The 20,018-nt window shown below is 37.4% G+C and overlaps 1 long non-coding RNA gene across 1 annotated transcript; it reads right to left on the bottom strand.

Annotated features, from left to right (window-relative positions):
* Window positions 1-15,104: 15,104 nt before the first annotated feature.
* Window positions 15,105-19,519, bottom strand: LOC139738930 (uncharacterized). Its single transcript, XR_011711479.1, has 3 exons — window positions 19,334-19,519; window positions 18,220-18,292; window positions 15,105-15,364 (listed from the first exon to the last, which is right to left on the bottom strand). It is a non-coding gene; the product is annotated as an uncharacterized lncRNA (long non-coding RNA).
* Window positions 19,520-20,018: the final 499 nt, after the last annotated feature.

Raw genomic sequence — 20,018 nt, 5'->3', positions numbered from 1 at the left:
GCATAGCGACATCAGTCGTTACAAGGCCGCATTTCCGTCTAGCAATGCAATACATGTTCACGCGGCCACGATTGTTGAGTGGGCATTGACTTTTTCCCCCTGTAATATCCATACATTTCTTTTTTGCCTTACCATTTCCGGGGATGTCCCGTGGCCTATTGGTTAGAGAAACGGTTTTGCATGCACGCTCAATATAACTTCAAGGTGCCTATATCACATTCTTTTCTTTGTCGATCACAGATGACCGACACCTGATGACCCCAAGCGTATCACCTAACTCGTCAGCGTGACGAGTTTCATATCTCGTTTCTTTTTAGGTGATACGCTATCAGCGTATCACCTATTGTGATTGTCAAAATCTCTCTTTATTAGGTGATACGCTATCAGCGTATCACCTATTGTGATTGTCAAAATCTCTCTTTATTTCTTTTTATTCTTCTTTCTTTCTGGACAATTTTGTGTCATCAATATCTCAAGAATGACATTACGGAATAACATGACATTTTCAGGGAACATGTCTCATGACAATATCTAGCCACAATAAGGTTTTCATGACAGTAACATATCTATGACGTCGTCTAGGCGCCATTTTGTGATTTTTGGACCATGTTACATGATCGATCATAACTTCATAACTAAAGGTCATTTCTGTATCATTTTTTGTGGACATAAAGTTCAGGTCACGTTCTATCTTACTTCTTTTGATGCTAATTACCTAGGACATCATTAAGTGCGCGTAAGCGCGCGTCAAAATTTTAAAAGGCTCAAAACAACTTTCCAATGGGAAATCTCGAAGTTTCAGACAATTTTATGCGTTTCAAACAATTTTGCGCGTGCGCGTCCGTCCGCGCATTTTCGCGCGCACAGCGCGTCAGCAACATGAAAATACACTTTTTTTGACAGATTTGGATTCCTGATACTTTGAGCAACAATATCCATTGATTTCTAATCGATTCCTACAAATAACAAAGCAATGCACTTGCGTCAAAGTTCAAATTTCGCGTGCGCGTCTATGTGCAAATATAGTGAAAAAACATGTCTTTGTTTATTTCGCCATAGCTCTTTAAAACGTCAGGTGACCCTATGTTTTTATTGCATATTACAAAAGCATATAAATTGGACATGACGTTTCAAGTATCATTATTTCCATAATTACATTATGACGTCATCATATCGTCATCTGAAATCAAAAAAGTGGAATTAATTTTTTTGAGGTACTGTTTCTGACATTCATTTGCTCGTATCTCTGTTGTTTAAGCTCAATATTATCCCAAATTCAGATATGTTGTACTTTGAACATTTGCCTTTTAAGTCCATGTCATGGTTTTGAAATTTGATGACGTCATCATGCTTTAAATTGTGTTTAAAGGTAAAGACGCAAAATCGGACAAGTTTACGTGTTATGTCTATGGGAGGTGATTTTTTTAGAAACCATGCATTGACTTGACAACGTTTAAGCACCTTTATCTCAGCTGATTTTGCTTCATTTCCTCTGAAACTTATTTATGTTGTAGCTGTGACAATAAGCTGCAGTAATCATGCATTTTATTCTTTGAAATCTCCTCATGAGGTTGACAATTTTGCAATTTAAAACTGAAAATGAGAATGGAATGCGGACCAAACGATTCCTGATTCATCTTTCACGTACATAAGCTTACGTTCCTCTAATTTTCTCGTCGAGACGTATGGTCGAGTGGTTAGAGGCGTCGTCTTAGAAACGTGAGGTTGCACACGTACGGGTTCGATCCTCACAAGAGCACGAAAGAAAATAATATATTTTTTTTACTTTTTTTCTTCAATAGAGTACTACACCTTCGTCCATGTAGAAATCACGTTTGCATGTAAACACACCTATACGCACACACTCACACAGTATACCTTTGTTTTGCGTTGGAGACTGCATTACTTCGACTGCTGCAAAATTATAGTTTTGCAGGTTGGGCTTTTCAAACTGATATAGTATACTGTCACAACATGAAATTTGTTCATATTAATTCAGTAACACAATGTAGTCGTGGTTACTTTGTGCTGATTTATACATGTAACAAGCTATACATTGTAAAAAAGGTATTCAGTCTTCTGTATTGATGATTATTTGTCAATTAGTGGTTTTTGTGGAGTTTCAGATAGTGATAAAAAGTATGGATGATAAGTGCAGCGATAATTCCTATAGTTAGTTCAAAGCTGTGTTACAGATGTTTGATACATACATTTAGCATTGTGTGTGTGTATATACGTGTGTATACAGGTTGGCCATATGACACATGCTAGACAATTACTCTTAATTGATTAGCAAACGTGATCAGCTATGGAACTGAATATGGTACTAATGTATGATGTTAATGATTCTGATTAAACTGTGACGAGTTTAAAGGGATAGCGTAACTGTGTGTAAAAATAAGGCAATTATAAGGATATTTTAGGGCAATTTGATAACCATGCCTATAATAATTTCATACAGGTCCTAATGCCTGCCTCATATTCAAATGATAGATCGTCATGTCAATAGCAAACTGACAACGTACGATGAATGTGTTATATATTGAACAACTGTCTTTCAAGTCCATAACGTTCCCCATATTTTCCCGTCGAGACGTGTCGCCGAGTGGTTAAAGGCGACGTCTCAGAGACGTGAGGTTGCGGGTTCGAACCCCACAAGATCACGAAACAAAATAATTAGCTACTTTACTGTTTTTTTTTTTCTTCAATTTTGTATTACATATTCGTCCATGTAGAAATCACGTTCGTATATAAACGCACCTATACACACACACAGACACACACACACGCCATATCCCTCTTTTTTGTGTGTTGGAGACCACATTGCTTCGACTGCAGCAACATTTTGCAGGTTGACTTTGTCAAACCGATCATAGTATGTAATGACGACGACTGAGGTGTTGTACTTTGAACAATTTTCTTTCAAGACCATGTCATTGTTTTGTAATTTGATGACGTCATTACACTGAAAATTGTGATTAAAGGCAAGGTATCAAAACCAGCCGATTATAGGTTTTATGTCTGCGGGACGTATTTTTCCCAAGTTGCCAGAAATGGCATAGCGACCTCAGTCGTTACAAGGCCGCTTTTCCGTCTAGCAATGCAATAGATGTTCACACGGCCACGTTAGTTGAGTGGGCATTGACTTTCCCCCCGTTATATCTATACATTGTTGTTGTTTTTTTGTCTTACCATTTCCGTGGATGACCCGTGGTCGAGTGGTTACAGATACGGTTTCGCATGCACGCTCAATATAACTTCAAGGTGCCTATATCACATTCTTTTCTTTGTCGATCACAGATGACTGTCATCTCATGACCACAAGCGTATCACCTAACTCGTCCTCAATGTGACGAGTTTTCATGTCTCGTTTCTTTTTATTCTTCTTTCTTTCTGGACAATTTTGTGTCATCAATATCTCAAGAATGACATTACGGAATAACATGACATTTTCAGGGAACATGTCTCATGACAAAATCTAGCCACAATAAGGTTTTCATGACAGTAACATATCTATGACGTCATCTAGGCGCCATTTTGTGATTTTCGGACCATGTTACATGATCGATCATAACTTCATATCTAAAGGTCATGTCTGTATCATTTTCGGCGGACATTAAGTTCAGGTCACGCTCTATCATACATTTTAATGCTAATTACCTAAGACATTATTACGCGCGCGTACGCGCGCGTCAAACTTTTAAAAGGCTCAAAACAACTTACCAATGGGAAATCTCGAAGTTTCAGACAATTTTAAGCGTTTCGCGCGTTCGCGTCCGTCCGCACATTTTCGCGCGTAGTGCGCGTAAGCAAACTGAAAATGCACATTTTTTGACAGATTTGGATTCCTGATACATTAAGTAACAATATCCATTGATTTCCGATCAATTTTGACCTATAACAAAGGAATGCGTTGGCGTCAAAGTTGAAATTTCGTGTGCGCGTCTTTGTGCAAATATAGCGAAAAACATGTCTTTGTTTATTTCGCCATAGCTCTTTAAAACGTCTGGTTACCCTATGTTTTTATTGCATATTACAAAAACATATGAATTGGAAATAACGTTTCAAGTATTAATATTTCCATAATTACATTATGACGTCATCATATCATCATCTGAAATCAAAAAAGTGGAATTAATTTTTTTGAGGTACTGTTTCTGACATTCATTTGCTCGTATCTCTGTTGTTTAAGCTCAATATTATCCCAAATTCAGATATGTTGTACTTTGAACATTTGCCTTTTAAGTCCATGTCATGGTTTTGAAATTTAATGACGTCATCATACTTTAAATTGTGATTAAAGGTAAAGACGCAAAATCGGACAAGTTTACGTGTTATGTCTATGGGAGGGGATCTTTTTTAAAACCATGCATTGACTTGACAACGTTTAAGCACCTTTATCTCAGCTGATTCTGCTTCATTTCCTCTGAAACTTAAGTATGTTGTAGCTGAGACAATAAGCTGCAATAATCATGCATTTTCTTCTTCGAAATCTCCTCATCAGGTTGACAATTTTGCAGTTTAAAACTGAAAATGAGAATGGAATGTGGACAAAACGATTTCCGATTCAGCTTTCACATACATAAGTTTACGTTTCTCATATTTTCTCGCCGAGACGTATGGCCGAGTGGTTAAAGGCGACGTCTCAGAGACGTGAGGTTGCGGGTTCGAACCCCACAAGATCACGAAACAAAATACTTAGCTATTTTACTTTTTTTCTTCAATTTTGTATTACATATTCGTCCATTTAGAAATCACGTTCGTATATAAACGCACCTATACACACACACAGACACACAGACACACAGACACACACCATATCCCTCTTTTTTGTGTTGGAGACCACATTGCTTCGACTGCTGCAAAATTTTGCAGGCTCACTTTGTCTAACCGATCGTAGTATGTAATGACGACGACGGAGGTGTTGTACTTTGAACATTTGTCTTTCAAGACCATGTCATTGTTTTGTACTTTGATGACGTCATCACACTGGAAATTGTGATTAAAGGCAAGGTATCAAAACCAGCCGATTATAGGCTTTATGTCTACGGCGCGTATTTTTCCCAAGTTGCCAGAAATGGCATAGCGACATCAGTCGTTACAAGGCCGCATTTCCGTCTAGCAATGCAATACATGTTCACGCGGCCACGATTGTTGAGTGGGCATTGACTTTTTCCCCCTGTAATATCCATACATTTCTTTTTTGCCTTACGATTTCCGGGGATGTCCCGTGGCCGAGTGGTTAGAGAAACGGTTTTGCATGTACGCTCAATATAACATCAAGGTGCCTATATCACATTCTTTTCTTTGTCGATCACAGATGACCGACACCTGATCACCCCAAGCGTATCACCTAATTCGTCAGCGTGACGAGTTTCATATCTCGTTCTTCTTTCTTTCTGGACAATTTTGTGTCATCAATATCTCAAGAATGACATTACGGAATAACATGACATTTTCAGGGAACATGTCTCATGACAAAATCTAGCCACAATAAGGTTTTCATGACAGTAACATATCTATGACGTCATCTAGGCGCCATTTTGTGATTTTCGGACCATGTTACATGATCGATCATAACTTCATATCTAAAGGTCATGTCTGTATCATTTTCGGCGGACATTAAGTTCAGGTCACGCTCTATCATACATTTTAATGCTAATTACCTAAGACATTATTACGCGCGCGTACGCGCGCGTCAAACTTTTAAAAGGCTCAAAACAACTTACCAATGGGAAATCTCGAAGTTTCAGACAATTTTAAGCGTTTCGCGCGTTCGCGTCCGTCCGCACATTTTCGCGCGTAGTGCGCGTAAGCAAACTGAAAATGCACATTTTTTGACAGATTTGGATTCCTGATACATTAAGTAACAATATCCATTGATTTCCGATCAATTTTGACCTATAACAAAGGAATGCGTTGGCGTCAAAGTTGAAATTTCGTGTGCGCGTCTTTGTGCAAATATAGCGAAAAACATGTCTTTGTTTATTTCGCCATAGCTCTTTAAAACGTCTGGTTACCCTATGTTTTTATTGCATATTACAAAAACATATGAATTGGAAATAACGTTTCAAGTATTAATATTTCCATAATTACATTATGACGTCATCATATCATCATCTGAAATCAAAAAAGTGGAATTAATTTTTTTGAGGTACTGTTTCTGACATTCATTTGCTCGTATCTCTGTTGTTTAAGCTCAATATTATCCCAAATTCAGATATGTTGTACTTTGAACAATTGCCTTTCAAGTCCAAGTCATGGTTTTGAAATTTGATGACGTCATCATACCTTAAATTGTGATTAAAGGTAAAGATGCAAAATCGGACAAGTTTACGTGTAATGTCTATGGGAGGTGATTTTTTTTTAAACCATGCATTGACTTGACAACGTTTAAGCACATTTATCTCAGCTGATTTTGCTTCATTTCCTCTGAAACTTAAGTATGTTGTAGCTGAGACAATAAGCTTCAGTAATCATGCATTTTATTTTTTGAAATCTCATCATCAGGTTGACAATTTTGCAGTTTAAAACTGAAAATGAGAATGGAATGTGGACAAAACGATTCCCGATTCAGCTTTCACATACATAAGTTTACGTTCCTCATATTTTCTCGCCGAGACGTATGGCCGAGTGGTTAAAGGCGACGTCTCAGAGACGTGAAGTTGCGGGTTCGAACCCCACAAGATCACGAAACAAAATACTTAGCTATTTTACTTTTTTTTTCAATTTTGTATTACATATTCGTCCATGTAGAAATCACGTTCGTATATAAACGCACCTATACACACACACAGACACACAGACACACACCATATCCCTCTTTTTTGTGTTGGAGACCACATTGCTTCGACTGCTGCAAAATTTTGCAGGCTGACTTTGTCAAACCGATCATAGTATGTAATGACGACGACTGAGGTGTTGTACTTTGAACAATTGTCTTTCAAGACCATGTCATTGTTTTGTACTTTGATGACGTCATCACATTGAAAATTGTGATTAAAGGCAAGGTATCAAAACCAGCCGATTATAGGCTTTATGTCTACGGCGCGTATTTTTCCCAAGTTGCCAGAAATGGCATAGCGACATCAGTCGTTACAAGGCCGCATTTCCGTCTAGCAATGCAATACATGTTCACGCGGCCACGATTGTTGAGTGGGCATTGACTTTTCCCCCTGTAATATCTATACATTTCTTTTTTCCCTTACCATTTCCGGGGATGTCCCGTGGCCGAGTGGTTAGAGAAACGGTTTTGCATGCACGCTCAATATAACTTCAAGGTGCCTATATCACATTCTTTTCTTTGTCGATCACAGATGACCGACACCTGATGACCCCAAGCGTATCACCTAACTCGTCAGCGTGACGAGTTTCATATCTCGTTATTCTTCTTTCTTTCTGGACAATTTTGTGTCATCAATATCTCAAGAATGACATTACGGAATAACATGACATTTTCAGGGAACATGTCTCATGACAATATCTAGCCACAATAAGGTTTTCATGACAGTAACATATCTATGACGTCATCTAGGCGCCATTTTGTGATTTTCGGACCATGTTACATGATCGATCATAACTTCATAACTAAAGGTCATTTCTGTATCATTTTCGGTGGACATAAAGTTCAGGTCACGTTCTATCTTTCTTTCTCTGATCCTAATTACCTAGGACGTCATCTAGGACGCGTAAGCGCGCGTCAAACTTTTAAAAGGCTCAAAACAACTTTCCAATGGGAAATCTCGAAGTTTCAGACAAATTTAAGCGTTTCAAACGATTTTGCGCGTGCGCGTCCGTCCGCGCGTTTTCGCGTGCACAGCGCGTCAGTAACATGAAAATGCACTTTTTTTGACTGATTTGGATTCCTGATACTTTGAGTAACAATATCCATTGATTTCTGATCGTTTCTGACAAATAACAAAGCATTGCACTTGCGTCAAAGTTCAAATTTCGCATGCGCGTCTATGTGCAAATATAGTGAAAAAACATGTCTTTGTTTATTTCGCCATAGCTCTTTAAAACGTCTGGTTACCCTATGTTTTTATTGCATATTACAAAAGCATATAAATTGGACATAACGTTTCAAGTATCATTATTTCCATAAAACATTATGACGTCATCACATCGTCATCTGAAATCAAAAAAGTGGAATTAATTTTTTAAGGTACTGTTTCTGAGATTCATTTGCTCGTATCTCTGTTGTTTAAGCTAAATATTATCCCAAATTCAGATATGTTGTACTTTGAACATTTGCCTTTCAAGTCCATGTCATAGTTTTGAAATTTGATGACGTCATCATGCTTTAAATTGTGTTTAAAGGTAAAGATGCAAAATCGTACAAGTTTACGTGTTATGTCTATGGGAGGTGATTTTTTTAGAAACCATGCATTGACTTGACAACGTTTAAGCACCTTTATCTCAGCTGATTTTGCTTCATTTCCTTTGAAACTTAAGTATGTTGTAGATGTGACAATAAGCTGCAGTAATCATGCATTTTATTCTTTGAAATCTCCTCATGAGGTTGACAATTTTGCAATTTAAAACTGAAAATGAGAATGGAATGCGGACCAAACGATTCCTGATTCATCTTTCACGTACATAAGTTTACGTTCCTCTAATTTTCTCGTCGAGACGTATGGCCGAGTGGTTAGAGGCGTCGTCTTAGAAACGTGAGGTTGCACACGTACGGGTTCGATCCTCACAAGAGCACGAAAGAATATAATTTTTATTTTTACTTTTTTTCTTCAATGGAGTACCACACCTTCGTCCATGTAGAAATCACGTTTGCATGTAAACACACCTATACGCACACACTCACACAGTATACCTTTGTTTTGCGTTGGAGACTGCATTACTTCGACTGCTGCAAAACTTTGCAGGCTGGGCTTTCAAACTGATATAGTATATTGTAATAAAATGAAATTTGTTCATATCAATTCAGTAACACAATGTAGTCGTGGTTACTTTGTGCTGATTTATACATGTAACAAGCTATACATTGTAAAAAAGGTATTCAGTCTTCTGTATTGATGATTATTTGTCAATTAGTGGTTTTTGTGGAGTTTCAGATAGTGATAAAAAGTATGGATGATAAGTGCAGCGATACTTCCTACAGTTAGTTCAAAGTTGTGTTACAGATGTTTGATACATACATTTAGCATTGTGTGTGTATATATACGTGTGTATACAGGTTGGCCATATGACACATTCTAGACAATTAATCTTAATTGATTAGCAAACGTTATCAGCTATGGAATTGAATATGGTACTAATGTATGATGTTAATGATTCTAATTAAACTGTGACGAGTTTAAAGGGATAGCATAACTGTGTGTAAAAATAAGGCAACTATAAGGAAATTTTAGGGCAATTTGATAACCATGCCTATAATAATTTCATACAGGTACTAATGCCTGCCTCATATTCGTGTGATAGATTGTCATGTCAATAGCAAACTGACAACGTACGATGAATGTGTTATACATTGAACAACTGTCTTTCAAGTCCATAACGTTCCTCATATTTTCCCGTCGAGACGTGTGGCCGAGTAGTTAAAGGCGACGTCTCAGAGACGTGAGGTTGCGGGTTCGAACCCCACAAGATCACGAAACAAAATACTTAGCTACTTTACTGTTTTTTTTCTTCAATTTTGTATTACATATTCGTCCATGTAGAAATCACGTTCGTATATAAACGCACCTATACACACACACAGACACACACACACGCCATATCCCTCTTTTTTTGTGTGTTGGAGACCACATTGCTTCGACTGCAGCAAATTTTGCAGGTTGACTTTGTCAAACCGATCATAGTATGTAATGACGACGACTGAGGTGTTGTACTTTGAACAATTGTCTTTCAAGACGATGTCATTGTTTTGTAATTTGATGACGTCATTACACTGAAAATTGTGATTAAAGGCAAGGTATCAAAACCAGCCGATTATAGGTTTTATGTCTGCGGGACGTATTTTTCCCAAGTTGCCAGAAATGGCATAGCGACCTCAGTCGTTACAAGGCCGCTTTTCCGTCTAGCAATGCAATACATGTTCACGCGGCCACGATTGTTGAGTGGGCATTGACTTTTTCCCCCTGTAATATCTATACATTTCTTTTTTGCCTTACCATTTCTGGGGATGTCCCGTGGCCGAGTGGTTAGAGAAACGGTTTTGCATGCACGCTCAATATAACTTCAAGGTGCCTATATCACATTCTTTTCTTTGTCGATCACAGATGACCGACACCTGATGACCCCAAGCGTATCACCTAACTCGTCAGCGTGACGAGTTTCATATCTCGTTTTTATTCTTCTTTCTTTCTGCCACATTTTGTGTCGTCAATATCTCAACAATGACATTACGGAATAACATGACATTTTCAGTCAACATGTCTCATGACAAAATCTAGCCACAATAAGGTTTTCATGACAGTAACATATCTATGACGTCATCTAGGCGCTATTTTGTGATTTTCGGACCTTGTCACATGATCGATCATAACTTCATAACTGGATATCATTTCTGTATCATTTTCGGTGGACATAAAGTTCAGGTCACGCTCTATCTTACTTTTTAACGCTAGTTACCCAGGTCTTCATTACGCGCGCGTTTGCGCGCGTCAAAATTTTAAAAGGCTCAAAACGACTTCCCAATGGGAAATCTCGAAGTTTCAGACAATTTTAAGCGTTTCAAACATTTTCTCGCGTGCGCGTCCGTCCGCGCAATTTCGCGCGCAGAGGGCGTAAGCAACATGAAAATGCATTTTTTTTGACTGATTTGGATTCCTGATACTTTGAGTAACAATATCCATTGATTTCCGATCGATGTTGACCTATAACAAAGAAATGCACTGGCGTCAAATTTGAAATTCCGCGCGCGCGTCTTTCTGCAAATATAGTGAAAAAACATGTCTTTGTTTATTTCGGCATAGCTCTTTAAATCGTCCATTGACCCTATATTTCTATTGCATATTACAAAAGCATATGCATTGGAAATAACGTTTCAAGTACCAATATTGCCAGGAAAACTCATGACGTCATCATATCATCATCTGAAATCAAAAAAGTGGAATTAATTTTTTTGAGGTACTGTTTCTGTCATTCATTTACTCGTATCTCTGTTGTTTAAGCTCAATATTATCCCAAATTCAGATATGTTGTACTTTGAACATTTGCCTTTTAAGTCCATATCATGCTTTTGATATTTGATGACGTCATCATACCTTAAATTGTGATTAAAGGTAAAGACGCAAAATCGGACAAGTGTACGTGTATTGTCTATGGGAGGTGAGTTTTTTTTAAACCATGCATTGACTTAACAACGTTTAAGCACCTTTATCTCAGCTGATTTTGTTTCATTTCCTCTGAAACTTAAGTATGTTGTAGCTGTGACAATAAGCTGCAGTAATCATGCATTTTATTCTTTGAAATCTCCTCATGAGGTTGACAATTTTGCAATTTAAAACTGAAAATGAGAATGGAATGTGGACGAAACGATTCCTGATTCATCTTTCACGTACATAAATCTACGTTCCTCTAATTTTCTCGTCGAGACGTATGGCCGAGTGGTTAGAGGCGTCGTCTCAGAAACGTGAGGTTGCACACGTACGGGTTCGAACCTCACAAGAGCACGAAAGAAAATAATTATTTTTTTAATTTGTTTTTTCTTCAATGGAGTACTACACCTTCGTCCATGTAGAAATCACGTTCGCATGTAAACACAACTATACGCACATACTCACATAGCATCCCTTTGTTTTGCGTTGGAGATTGCATTACTTCGACTGCTGCAAAATTTTGCAGGCTGGGCTTTTCAAACTGATTTAAAATATTGTAATAAAATGAAATTTGTTCATATCAATTCAGTAACACAATGTAGTCGTGGTTACTTTGTGCTGATTTATACATGGAACAAGCTATACATTGTAAAAAAGGTATTTGAATTGTTCCTTTAAGTCAGTCTTCTGTATTGATGATTATTTGTCAATTAGTGGTTTTTGTGGAGTTTCAGATAGTGATAAAAAGTATAGACGATAAGTACAGCGATAATTCCTACAGTTAGTTAAAAGTTGTGTTACAGAGGTTTGATACATACATTTAGCATTGTGTGTGTGTGTACGTGTGTATACAGGTTGGCCATATGACACATTCTAGACAATTAATCTTAATTAATTAGCAAACGTGATCAGCTATGGAACTGAATATGGTACTAATGTATGATGTTAATGATTCTAATTAAACTGTGACGAGTTTAAAGGGATAGCTTAACTGTGTGTAAAAATAAAGCAATTATAAGGAAATTTTAGGGGAATTTGATAACCATGCCTATAATAATTTCATACAGGTACTAATAGCTGCCTCATGTTCATGTGATCGATCGTCATGTCAATAGCAAACTGACAACGTACGATGACTATGTTATACATTGAACAACTTTCAAGTCCATATCGTTATTTTCTAATTTGATGACGTCATCATGCCAGAAGGTATGGTTAAAGGCGAGATATCGAAATCAGCGAAGATTGTACGTTATGTCTATGAAAGGGGATTTTTGTTTTTTATCCATGCATTGACTCGTTAACGCTCGAGCACCTTTACCTCACTTGATTTTGATTTCCTCTGAAACTTAAGTATGTTGTAGCTGAGACAATAAGCTGCAGTAATCATACATTTTATTTTATTTTTTTTAATCTTCTCACCAGGTTTAGTATTTTGCAGCATAAAACTGAAAATGAGAATGGAAGATGGACGAAACGATTCCTGAGTCATCTTTCACATATAAGTTTACGTTCCTCATATTTTCTCGTCGAGACGTATGACTGAGAGGTTAAAGGCGACGTCTCAGAGACGTAAGGTTGCACACGTGCGTGATTAAAGGCAAGGTATCAAAAACCAGCCGATTATAGGTTTTATGTCTGCGGGACGTATTTTTCCCAAGTTGCCAGAAATGGCATAGCGACCTCAGTCGTTACAAGGCCGCTTTTCCGTCTAGCAATGCAATAGATGTTCACACGGCCACGTTTAATAGTTGAGTAGGCATCGACTTTCCCCCTGTTATATCTATACATTGTTGTGTGTATTTTTTTTTTTTGTCTTACCATTTCCGTGGATGACCCGTGGCCGAGTGGTTACAGAAACGGTTTGGCATGCACGCTCAATATATTTTCAAGGTGCCTATATCACATTCTTTTCTTTGTCGATCGCAGATGACCGTCATCTGATGACCACAAGCGTATCACCTAACTCGTCCTCAATGTGACGAGTTTTCATGTCTCGTTGAGTTTGTGCTTTCTTTCCAATATTTAGATAGGAGATTTAGTTAGGAGGGTCCATTTGATTTGAGTTATACATCATTTTAAAGCTTAAAGTCTGCTCTTTCAGAATATGGTCTTAACTAAAAATTCATGTCTGGCGACTTTTTGTTTGTTTTGAGGTGCAGGGTCACAATTGCACTTGTCAAGCAAGGCTCAAACCAAACTCCATTTCTCGAGCAGGGTGAAAACCTAATTTCATTAATCGAGAGAAGGCCAAACTCTATTCATTGAGCGAGAAAGGTACCAATCTAATATCATTTCTCGATTACGATGTAACCCCTATCCCACTGCTCAAGCAGACTGCACGATACATGATATTACTCTCCAACACCTGAGTGTACAGTTCCCTGAATCATGTAGATTTGATTGGGTTCATTCGATTTGAGTCAAATTCACTGTCTCATTATAGGAATGTTTGTCCAGTCACAAAATAACAAGTCTAAACCCGAAGCAGGACAAGAACCTCGTCCTAAAGAAAGCAATATAGATGACATTTCAAAAACGCAATGAGGCTCCATCAAAATAATACATAACGAGAAAGAAGACAAAAGGAGATAACATCTTATGAGCTATACAATGATAATGAAGAGTCCCCTTGCAAGACATCTTGTATGCAATTTCAAAGAACTACGAGGGAATATACTTAAAGAACATTCTTAAATACATACTGTACACACAATATTCGTGGTCTTTAAACAACACCTTTCTCTCTATTGGCCTACATGCCTTATAGGCAGCTCAATTACAAATACGTAAGCGTGTCAAACCGTCTAGACATGAAATATATCGTAAATGAATTACTCATAATAATTACCATAATTCACATGTCAATCATTTATGAGAGTGACAATCGAGTATGTGAATATAAGAACGACCCAAGTCCATGGATGACCATTTCAAGTAAACTTTAAAAAACTTCATATTTTTTTTTATTACTTATTTTTTGTCCAATAATATTCTATTTAACTGTGATGGGAAGGCAACATTGTATATACAATTTAGAACATATATCATAATGACACTTAACATTTACATTAATTGCGAAGAGGCCATTTTGTGTCGTTCTTTGATTCATATGGACTTGGGTCGTTCTTTGATTCATATGGACTTGGGTCGTTCTGTGATTCATATACATGATATTTTGCTATAGAGATGAGAGAAGGACGAGAGGGGGCGCTATAATATGAATGTAAGAACGACCGAAGTCCTTCATGTTTACATTCATATAAGATTTAACTCATTTATTTCAGGCACTTCCGGGGGTAATTAGGATTTATCATTTATACACAAGATGAGTCCATGCATAAGCTACAATTTCCCATGTGAAACTAAATTTGGCCAAACATTTTACTTGGGGCGTTCTTACATTCATATACTCCATTATTATTGTTTTATTTGTCCGGTTATAAAGAAATATCGATATGACGGGAGAAAACTGCCTGTCTCAAGGATTTCGTTATAACAGGGGTCGACTGTATTTCAGCTCAGCTCACTGAGACTCTCTGAATCTTGGTTGTGGTGTCGTCCAGCACGTGGATTCCTCACTAGAATGATTTTCCCCCGGTGTTTCAGTTTACAGTGCTATACGTCCCGTCCTCCTTGGTACTGACTCTTGTTCCTTCTCGCTTTCTTTCACGATTCGAATGCTGCTTCAATGATTTATGTTACTTCCTTTCGTTCTGGTCCATGTTCTCATCCTCTTCCTTCCTTCACTTCCTTTCTTCACTCCCCCCCCCCCCCCCTCGGCTCTTGGGTATCACTGTCTAAGAACGTTGTGACTTTTCTTTCATGACGTTTAGCATTATAGTAAGTTTTCCTCTCCAGCGTTGAACTCGCTCTCTGTGTTTGTTCAGTTTTCTTCCTCTTGCATTTGTTCTTCGTTGTTGTTGTTTTTTTTTCTGGTCCTCTCAAGAAATCAACTCCGTGACTAGTAAGCTTCTTCCTTAGATGTTTGTTTCAGATTCATCCGGAGAGTGCTCGTTTTCTTGTCAAGAACCCTGGCCAGTTTCGCGGCTGCTGTCGCCTTCTGAACCGTTTCCGTCACTGAGTGTCTATTGCAAAGTGAGAGGAGATTGAAAGAATGACCAAGTTTTGTCAGATAGTTATAGGCGACTTGTAAATGTTTGTCTGATCCAAATAAGGTATATACCTCGTTTACGTAATAAACGTGGGACCCACACTTTATTACGATCGCTTTGTTTTACCTTGTTTTTGGATGTTTCAGTCATTTCAAACCCGATTTTCATCAAATAAACTTTGAATTCCCCTTAAAATGGTATCCACTGTATCATATCATAAGTGTTTTCTTGGTATCTCGCAAAAATTCAAAGCCCAATTCTAATCTCCACCAATACTCTATCATCCCTTTAACTTCAGCCATTTTTTTTTTTTTTTTTGCACATGGAACTTCACACTGAACATTTCACGCACATATGCGGTGTTGCATGTCGCTGCTCAGAATAACTTACCCTTCACTGTTTACACTGCCTATAATATCTGAAACTGAAGTTAGCAACCTACTTTTGGGCAAATATTAAAGCAGCAAAATAAGAAGGCTAATTCCATTTACATTATGCGCAAGCAGCAGCGCACGTCGCGAAGATCTCGAAAAGTGAATGTTTTCAGCAACGACATGCGAGTTGACGACATCGCTTTTGGGTAACCCGCGTCATTTCCGAAACTAGACATTGCTAGAGATAAATGTTTCTAAACCATCATGATACTGATTGAAATGTTTTATCCACCCCCCCCCCCCCCCCACCAACCCGTTCTATATTGTTTAATACATCGCTTCCAATTCATACTAAGAATTTAGGCCTACAAGTACTCTGTATTGTTAGAATGGAACACATTTCTTTAACTGAAGTGTATTGTGTCCTCACGTCATCTGTTTTTTTTTTCTTCTGAAGTTACTGACATTAAGTCGCTAACAGAAAATATAGGCCTATGTATCATAGTAGACTTTGATATTTAAATGAGACGGATATATCTAATGTGTAAAGTATAAAACGCAACGTTAATGTATTTCTACCTTTTACTCAATATTTTCTCATATTTACTTTCTCTAGTTTCACTTCACTGTTACCATTACGCTATTAATGAATTTATTCATCTATTCATATGTTTTATTTTCACAGGGTGGCTCCATCAGTGGGTTAAACACTTTTGTTCTAGGAGGCCCTGCATGAACACATATATACAAATAAACACATGATAATCATACAATACCAACATCAAAATCAAATTTGCAGTATCAAATCTGTATATATATTGATATACTGTATACTGATATAACTACGTTAAACTACAAAAAAAATATTATGTAATGCATTACATCCTCATATCCTTAAATTTCCCCTACCTCAAAAAGAGAAAAAACAGAAAAAAAAACACAACAGAACTATACTTGGGCACAGTGGAGTGCCCTCCAAAATTGGGCTGAGAACGAATGTTTAGATGGGGCATGCCTTAAGTTTATTGGTAGAGTGTTCCATTCGAGTGCTCCGGTGTATGAAAAAGACTGTTTCCCAGCATTAGTTCGAGCTCTAGTTACTATTAGCCCGTCAGAGACTGCTGATCTAGTCTGGTAGTTGTGTGTATTACAAACTTTCTGAAACAAGAGTGACAGGTACTCTGGAGCATCCCCTTTTAGTGCCCTATAGGCCTAAACCAGTTTGCACCTTAGAAGCTTCCACCTATCCTCAATCGTGGTCCAGTTTAGTTGACTTAATACGTAGTCAGTAGATGTACGTGTGTCTACCCCTGATACTATTCTGGCCATTCGTTTGTGTTGTCTCACAATAATATCTTTCGTAGTAGATTTACATTTTGACCAGGCGATGCTGCAGTAGTCAAACAATGGGAGATCTAATGAGTTTGCAAGAAGTTTTATAGTGAATTCAGAGGTAGGGATTTTTTTTTCAGACGACTCATCAAACTTAATCTGGAACTTATTTTCTTACTTGTATGATAATTATACATGTTCCTTCCAGTTAAGAGCTGGGTCTAAGTGTACCCCAAGATATTTGTAAGACTTTACTGGCGAGATTGTGTGGCTCTCCAGCTTTATGTTGACAAGATTTAATAATATATGAAATAGAAATAATAGAAATAATTAATTGTGCAGCGCTAAGACTGTAAATCGACATGGGATTTCTGAAATTATCCTGAACAAAATAAACATGGATTGTACGCTCCTGAATATTATTATACTGTCTGTTTCGATTGCGAAACATACTATACTAGTATTGAAACTACGCTGATGAATATGTACTGTCTGAATCGATTGCGAAACATACTATACTAGTATGCAGTTGAATATAATTATCTTCTTTGGCCAACTATCGCTTCATTACATGTTTGGTAACGATTTGCAGTAATTCACTTTTTAAGTCGCCCGTATTTCATAATGTCATGGTCGTACCCATTGTTACTTAAGGATGAAGCATTTTCAAAGTTAGCTCTACAGTTTATGCAAGGTGTGCCCCGACATGATAATCTCAAAGGTGCATAAAAAGCCACGGGCCAAATCTTGATGCTGTCTTCGTGCAATCTGGCATACAAACGATGTCAAAAATTAGGTTGTGAATAAGAATGGGATTTGTGATCGACAACAATGCAATATACATCAATTAATTGGACGGGATCTTTAAGACGTGTACTAGTGCCAAACATGGTGTCGACATCACAGGATGATACAGCACAATTTTTTTTTTACAGAGAAAAATATGGCTATCAAAAGTAAAATGCACGAAACTGTCTCATATAGAGGTTGCTAGATGAAATGGTTTCAACTGTGTGAAATTTTTACAGAACATTTGATTTGATTTAATTTTTCTGTTTGTCCAGCTAGAAAAATAGTTCATCATTGTATAATAATAGTGAGTTAAAAACACAATATGTATACCTCTGTGCCTCCATGATAGTCATGCATTTAGCAACTCGCTTAACGGTTTGTCATCGATGGTGATGCATTCCACCTGTAGCATTATGAACACAATAGAAAAAAGGATCATATTTTATATCAATATATATATATATATATATATATATATATATATATATATATATACATATAGAGAGAGGGAGAGAGAGGGAGAGAAAGAGAGAAGAGAGAGAGAGAGACAGAGAGACAGAGAGCTTTCTTCCAAATGATCTAAATCCGTCATTTTTCAATGGATTTAGCGCCTTCTGGAAGCAAGCTCTTCGTATAGCTGTATAGATAGATAGATTTTGATACTCTGTGAAGGAAATAGTTTCATGGCAGCATACTGAATATTTCAATCACGTGTTCATACGAATAAGGGATGACACATCCACCTTCAGTGTAAGTGATTGACAAAGTGCGCTACATCGACGCAAATAAGCACTGAATTGATCAGTGTTTTTATGGCAAAAATGATATAAAAAATCAGGGGCGTAAAGTACTCGAGCAGGACTCGAACTAAGTGTTGGTTCTAATCCTTATAGCATACAGTGGGTACTGCGTAATTATTCAAGATTTGTATGTTGGAATCCTGCTACGCCCATGATTTTTTTTTTATTATGACTATTAAAACCACTGATCAATTCAGTGGTTATTTACGTGATGTAGAGCAATTTGTCAATCAGTTGCATTAAAAACACCTCGACGGAAGAATTTAATGAATTCGAACATCCGCCTTCCTAAAGACGTGTTCATGTTGATACATTTTCTTTTACAGACTTTCATTGATTGTCGAAATTTGGTACGGCTTGAGTTTACACATGACTAAAATGTAACGCTTGAGACGTTTCCTTTCCTTTTTTTTTTTTTTTTTTTTTTTTTGGTCAACCTTTACAACATTTTATATTGGAATTGGGAAAGTATGCGGTTATATTTCATGGGATTGGCAGATTTCGTTAGTTAATGCAACCGGAATGACATTACTGCATGGTGAAATAAATCGAAATATCGCGCTCAAGGTAATTGATGCCCCCCCCCCCCCCCCCCCCATTTTGAACACAACAGTGTTGGACAGATGACAATGACTGATTCTTACTCTACAGTGTGAAGCCTGGGAGGCAATTGTCGTGAAGAATGTCCTTGGCAGGTTACACTTATTGAGATCGGCACGTGTAAGATTGGGCAGACGACACAGAAATTCAGCCAAGTTTACTGCTGCTGACTCTGAGATGAATTTTCCCTTTGACATGTAAGACAGTAGTTTACTTATCTTCAATTGGCTTATCTGTAAAAGAAAAAGAAAAAAAAAACTCAGTCACAAATTTCTAAGCTCTACCGAACCATTTTCCTTTGTCTATTTCTGAACCTCTCTTTCTCTCTCTCTCTCTTTGAATTTTCTGAGCATCGGTAACGTATCATACACGTTACTATGTTACAAATTAGTTACGTATTATTGTGTGGAAAAAGATAACGAAATAGAATAAGATAGGTTGTGTATTTGTTACGATCTTCGCCGTGAAACATATCGCAATAATATCTAACAGTTTCTAGCGTAAATGAGAAGGATTCCTCACTTACAAGAAAAACAATCAAACAATCGCAACGTATAGTATTGAGTTACATTATTAAGCAATGCTATGAGATATGGGATTCTTGTAGCACAGGTAACATTCCCTATGACTAATCGTCAATGACAGCAGCATGAAACAATGTAAAGCCTGGAGAGAATAAACCGTTTGACAGATGTTAGGAAGGTGTATCATTGTTACTGTATGACTTGA

Source organism: Diadema antillarum, unplaced genomic scaffold (genome assembly GCF_040938485.1).
Source record: "Diadema antillarum isolate AM-2024a unplaced genomic scaffold, OU_Dant_1.0 seq00000775_RagTag, whole genome shotgun sequence".
Classification (NCBI taxonomy): Eukaryota; Metazoa; Echinodermata; class Echinoidea; order Diadematoida; family Diadematidae; genus Diadema; species Diadema antillarum.
This window is presented reverse-complemented; position numbering and strand designations above follow the sequence as displayed.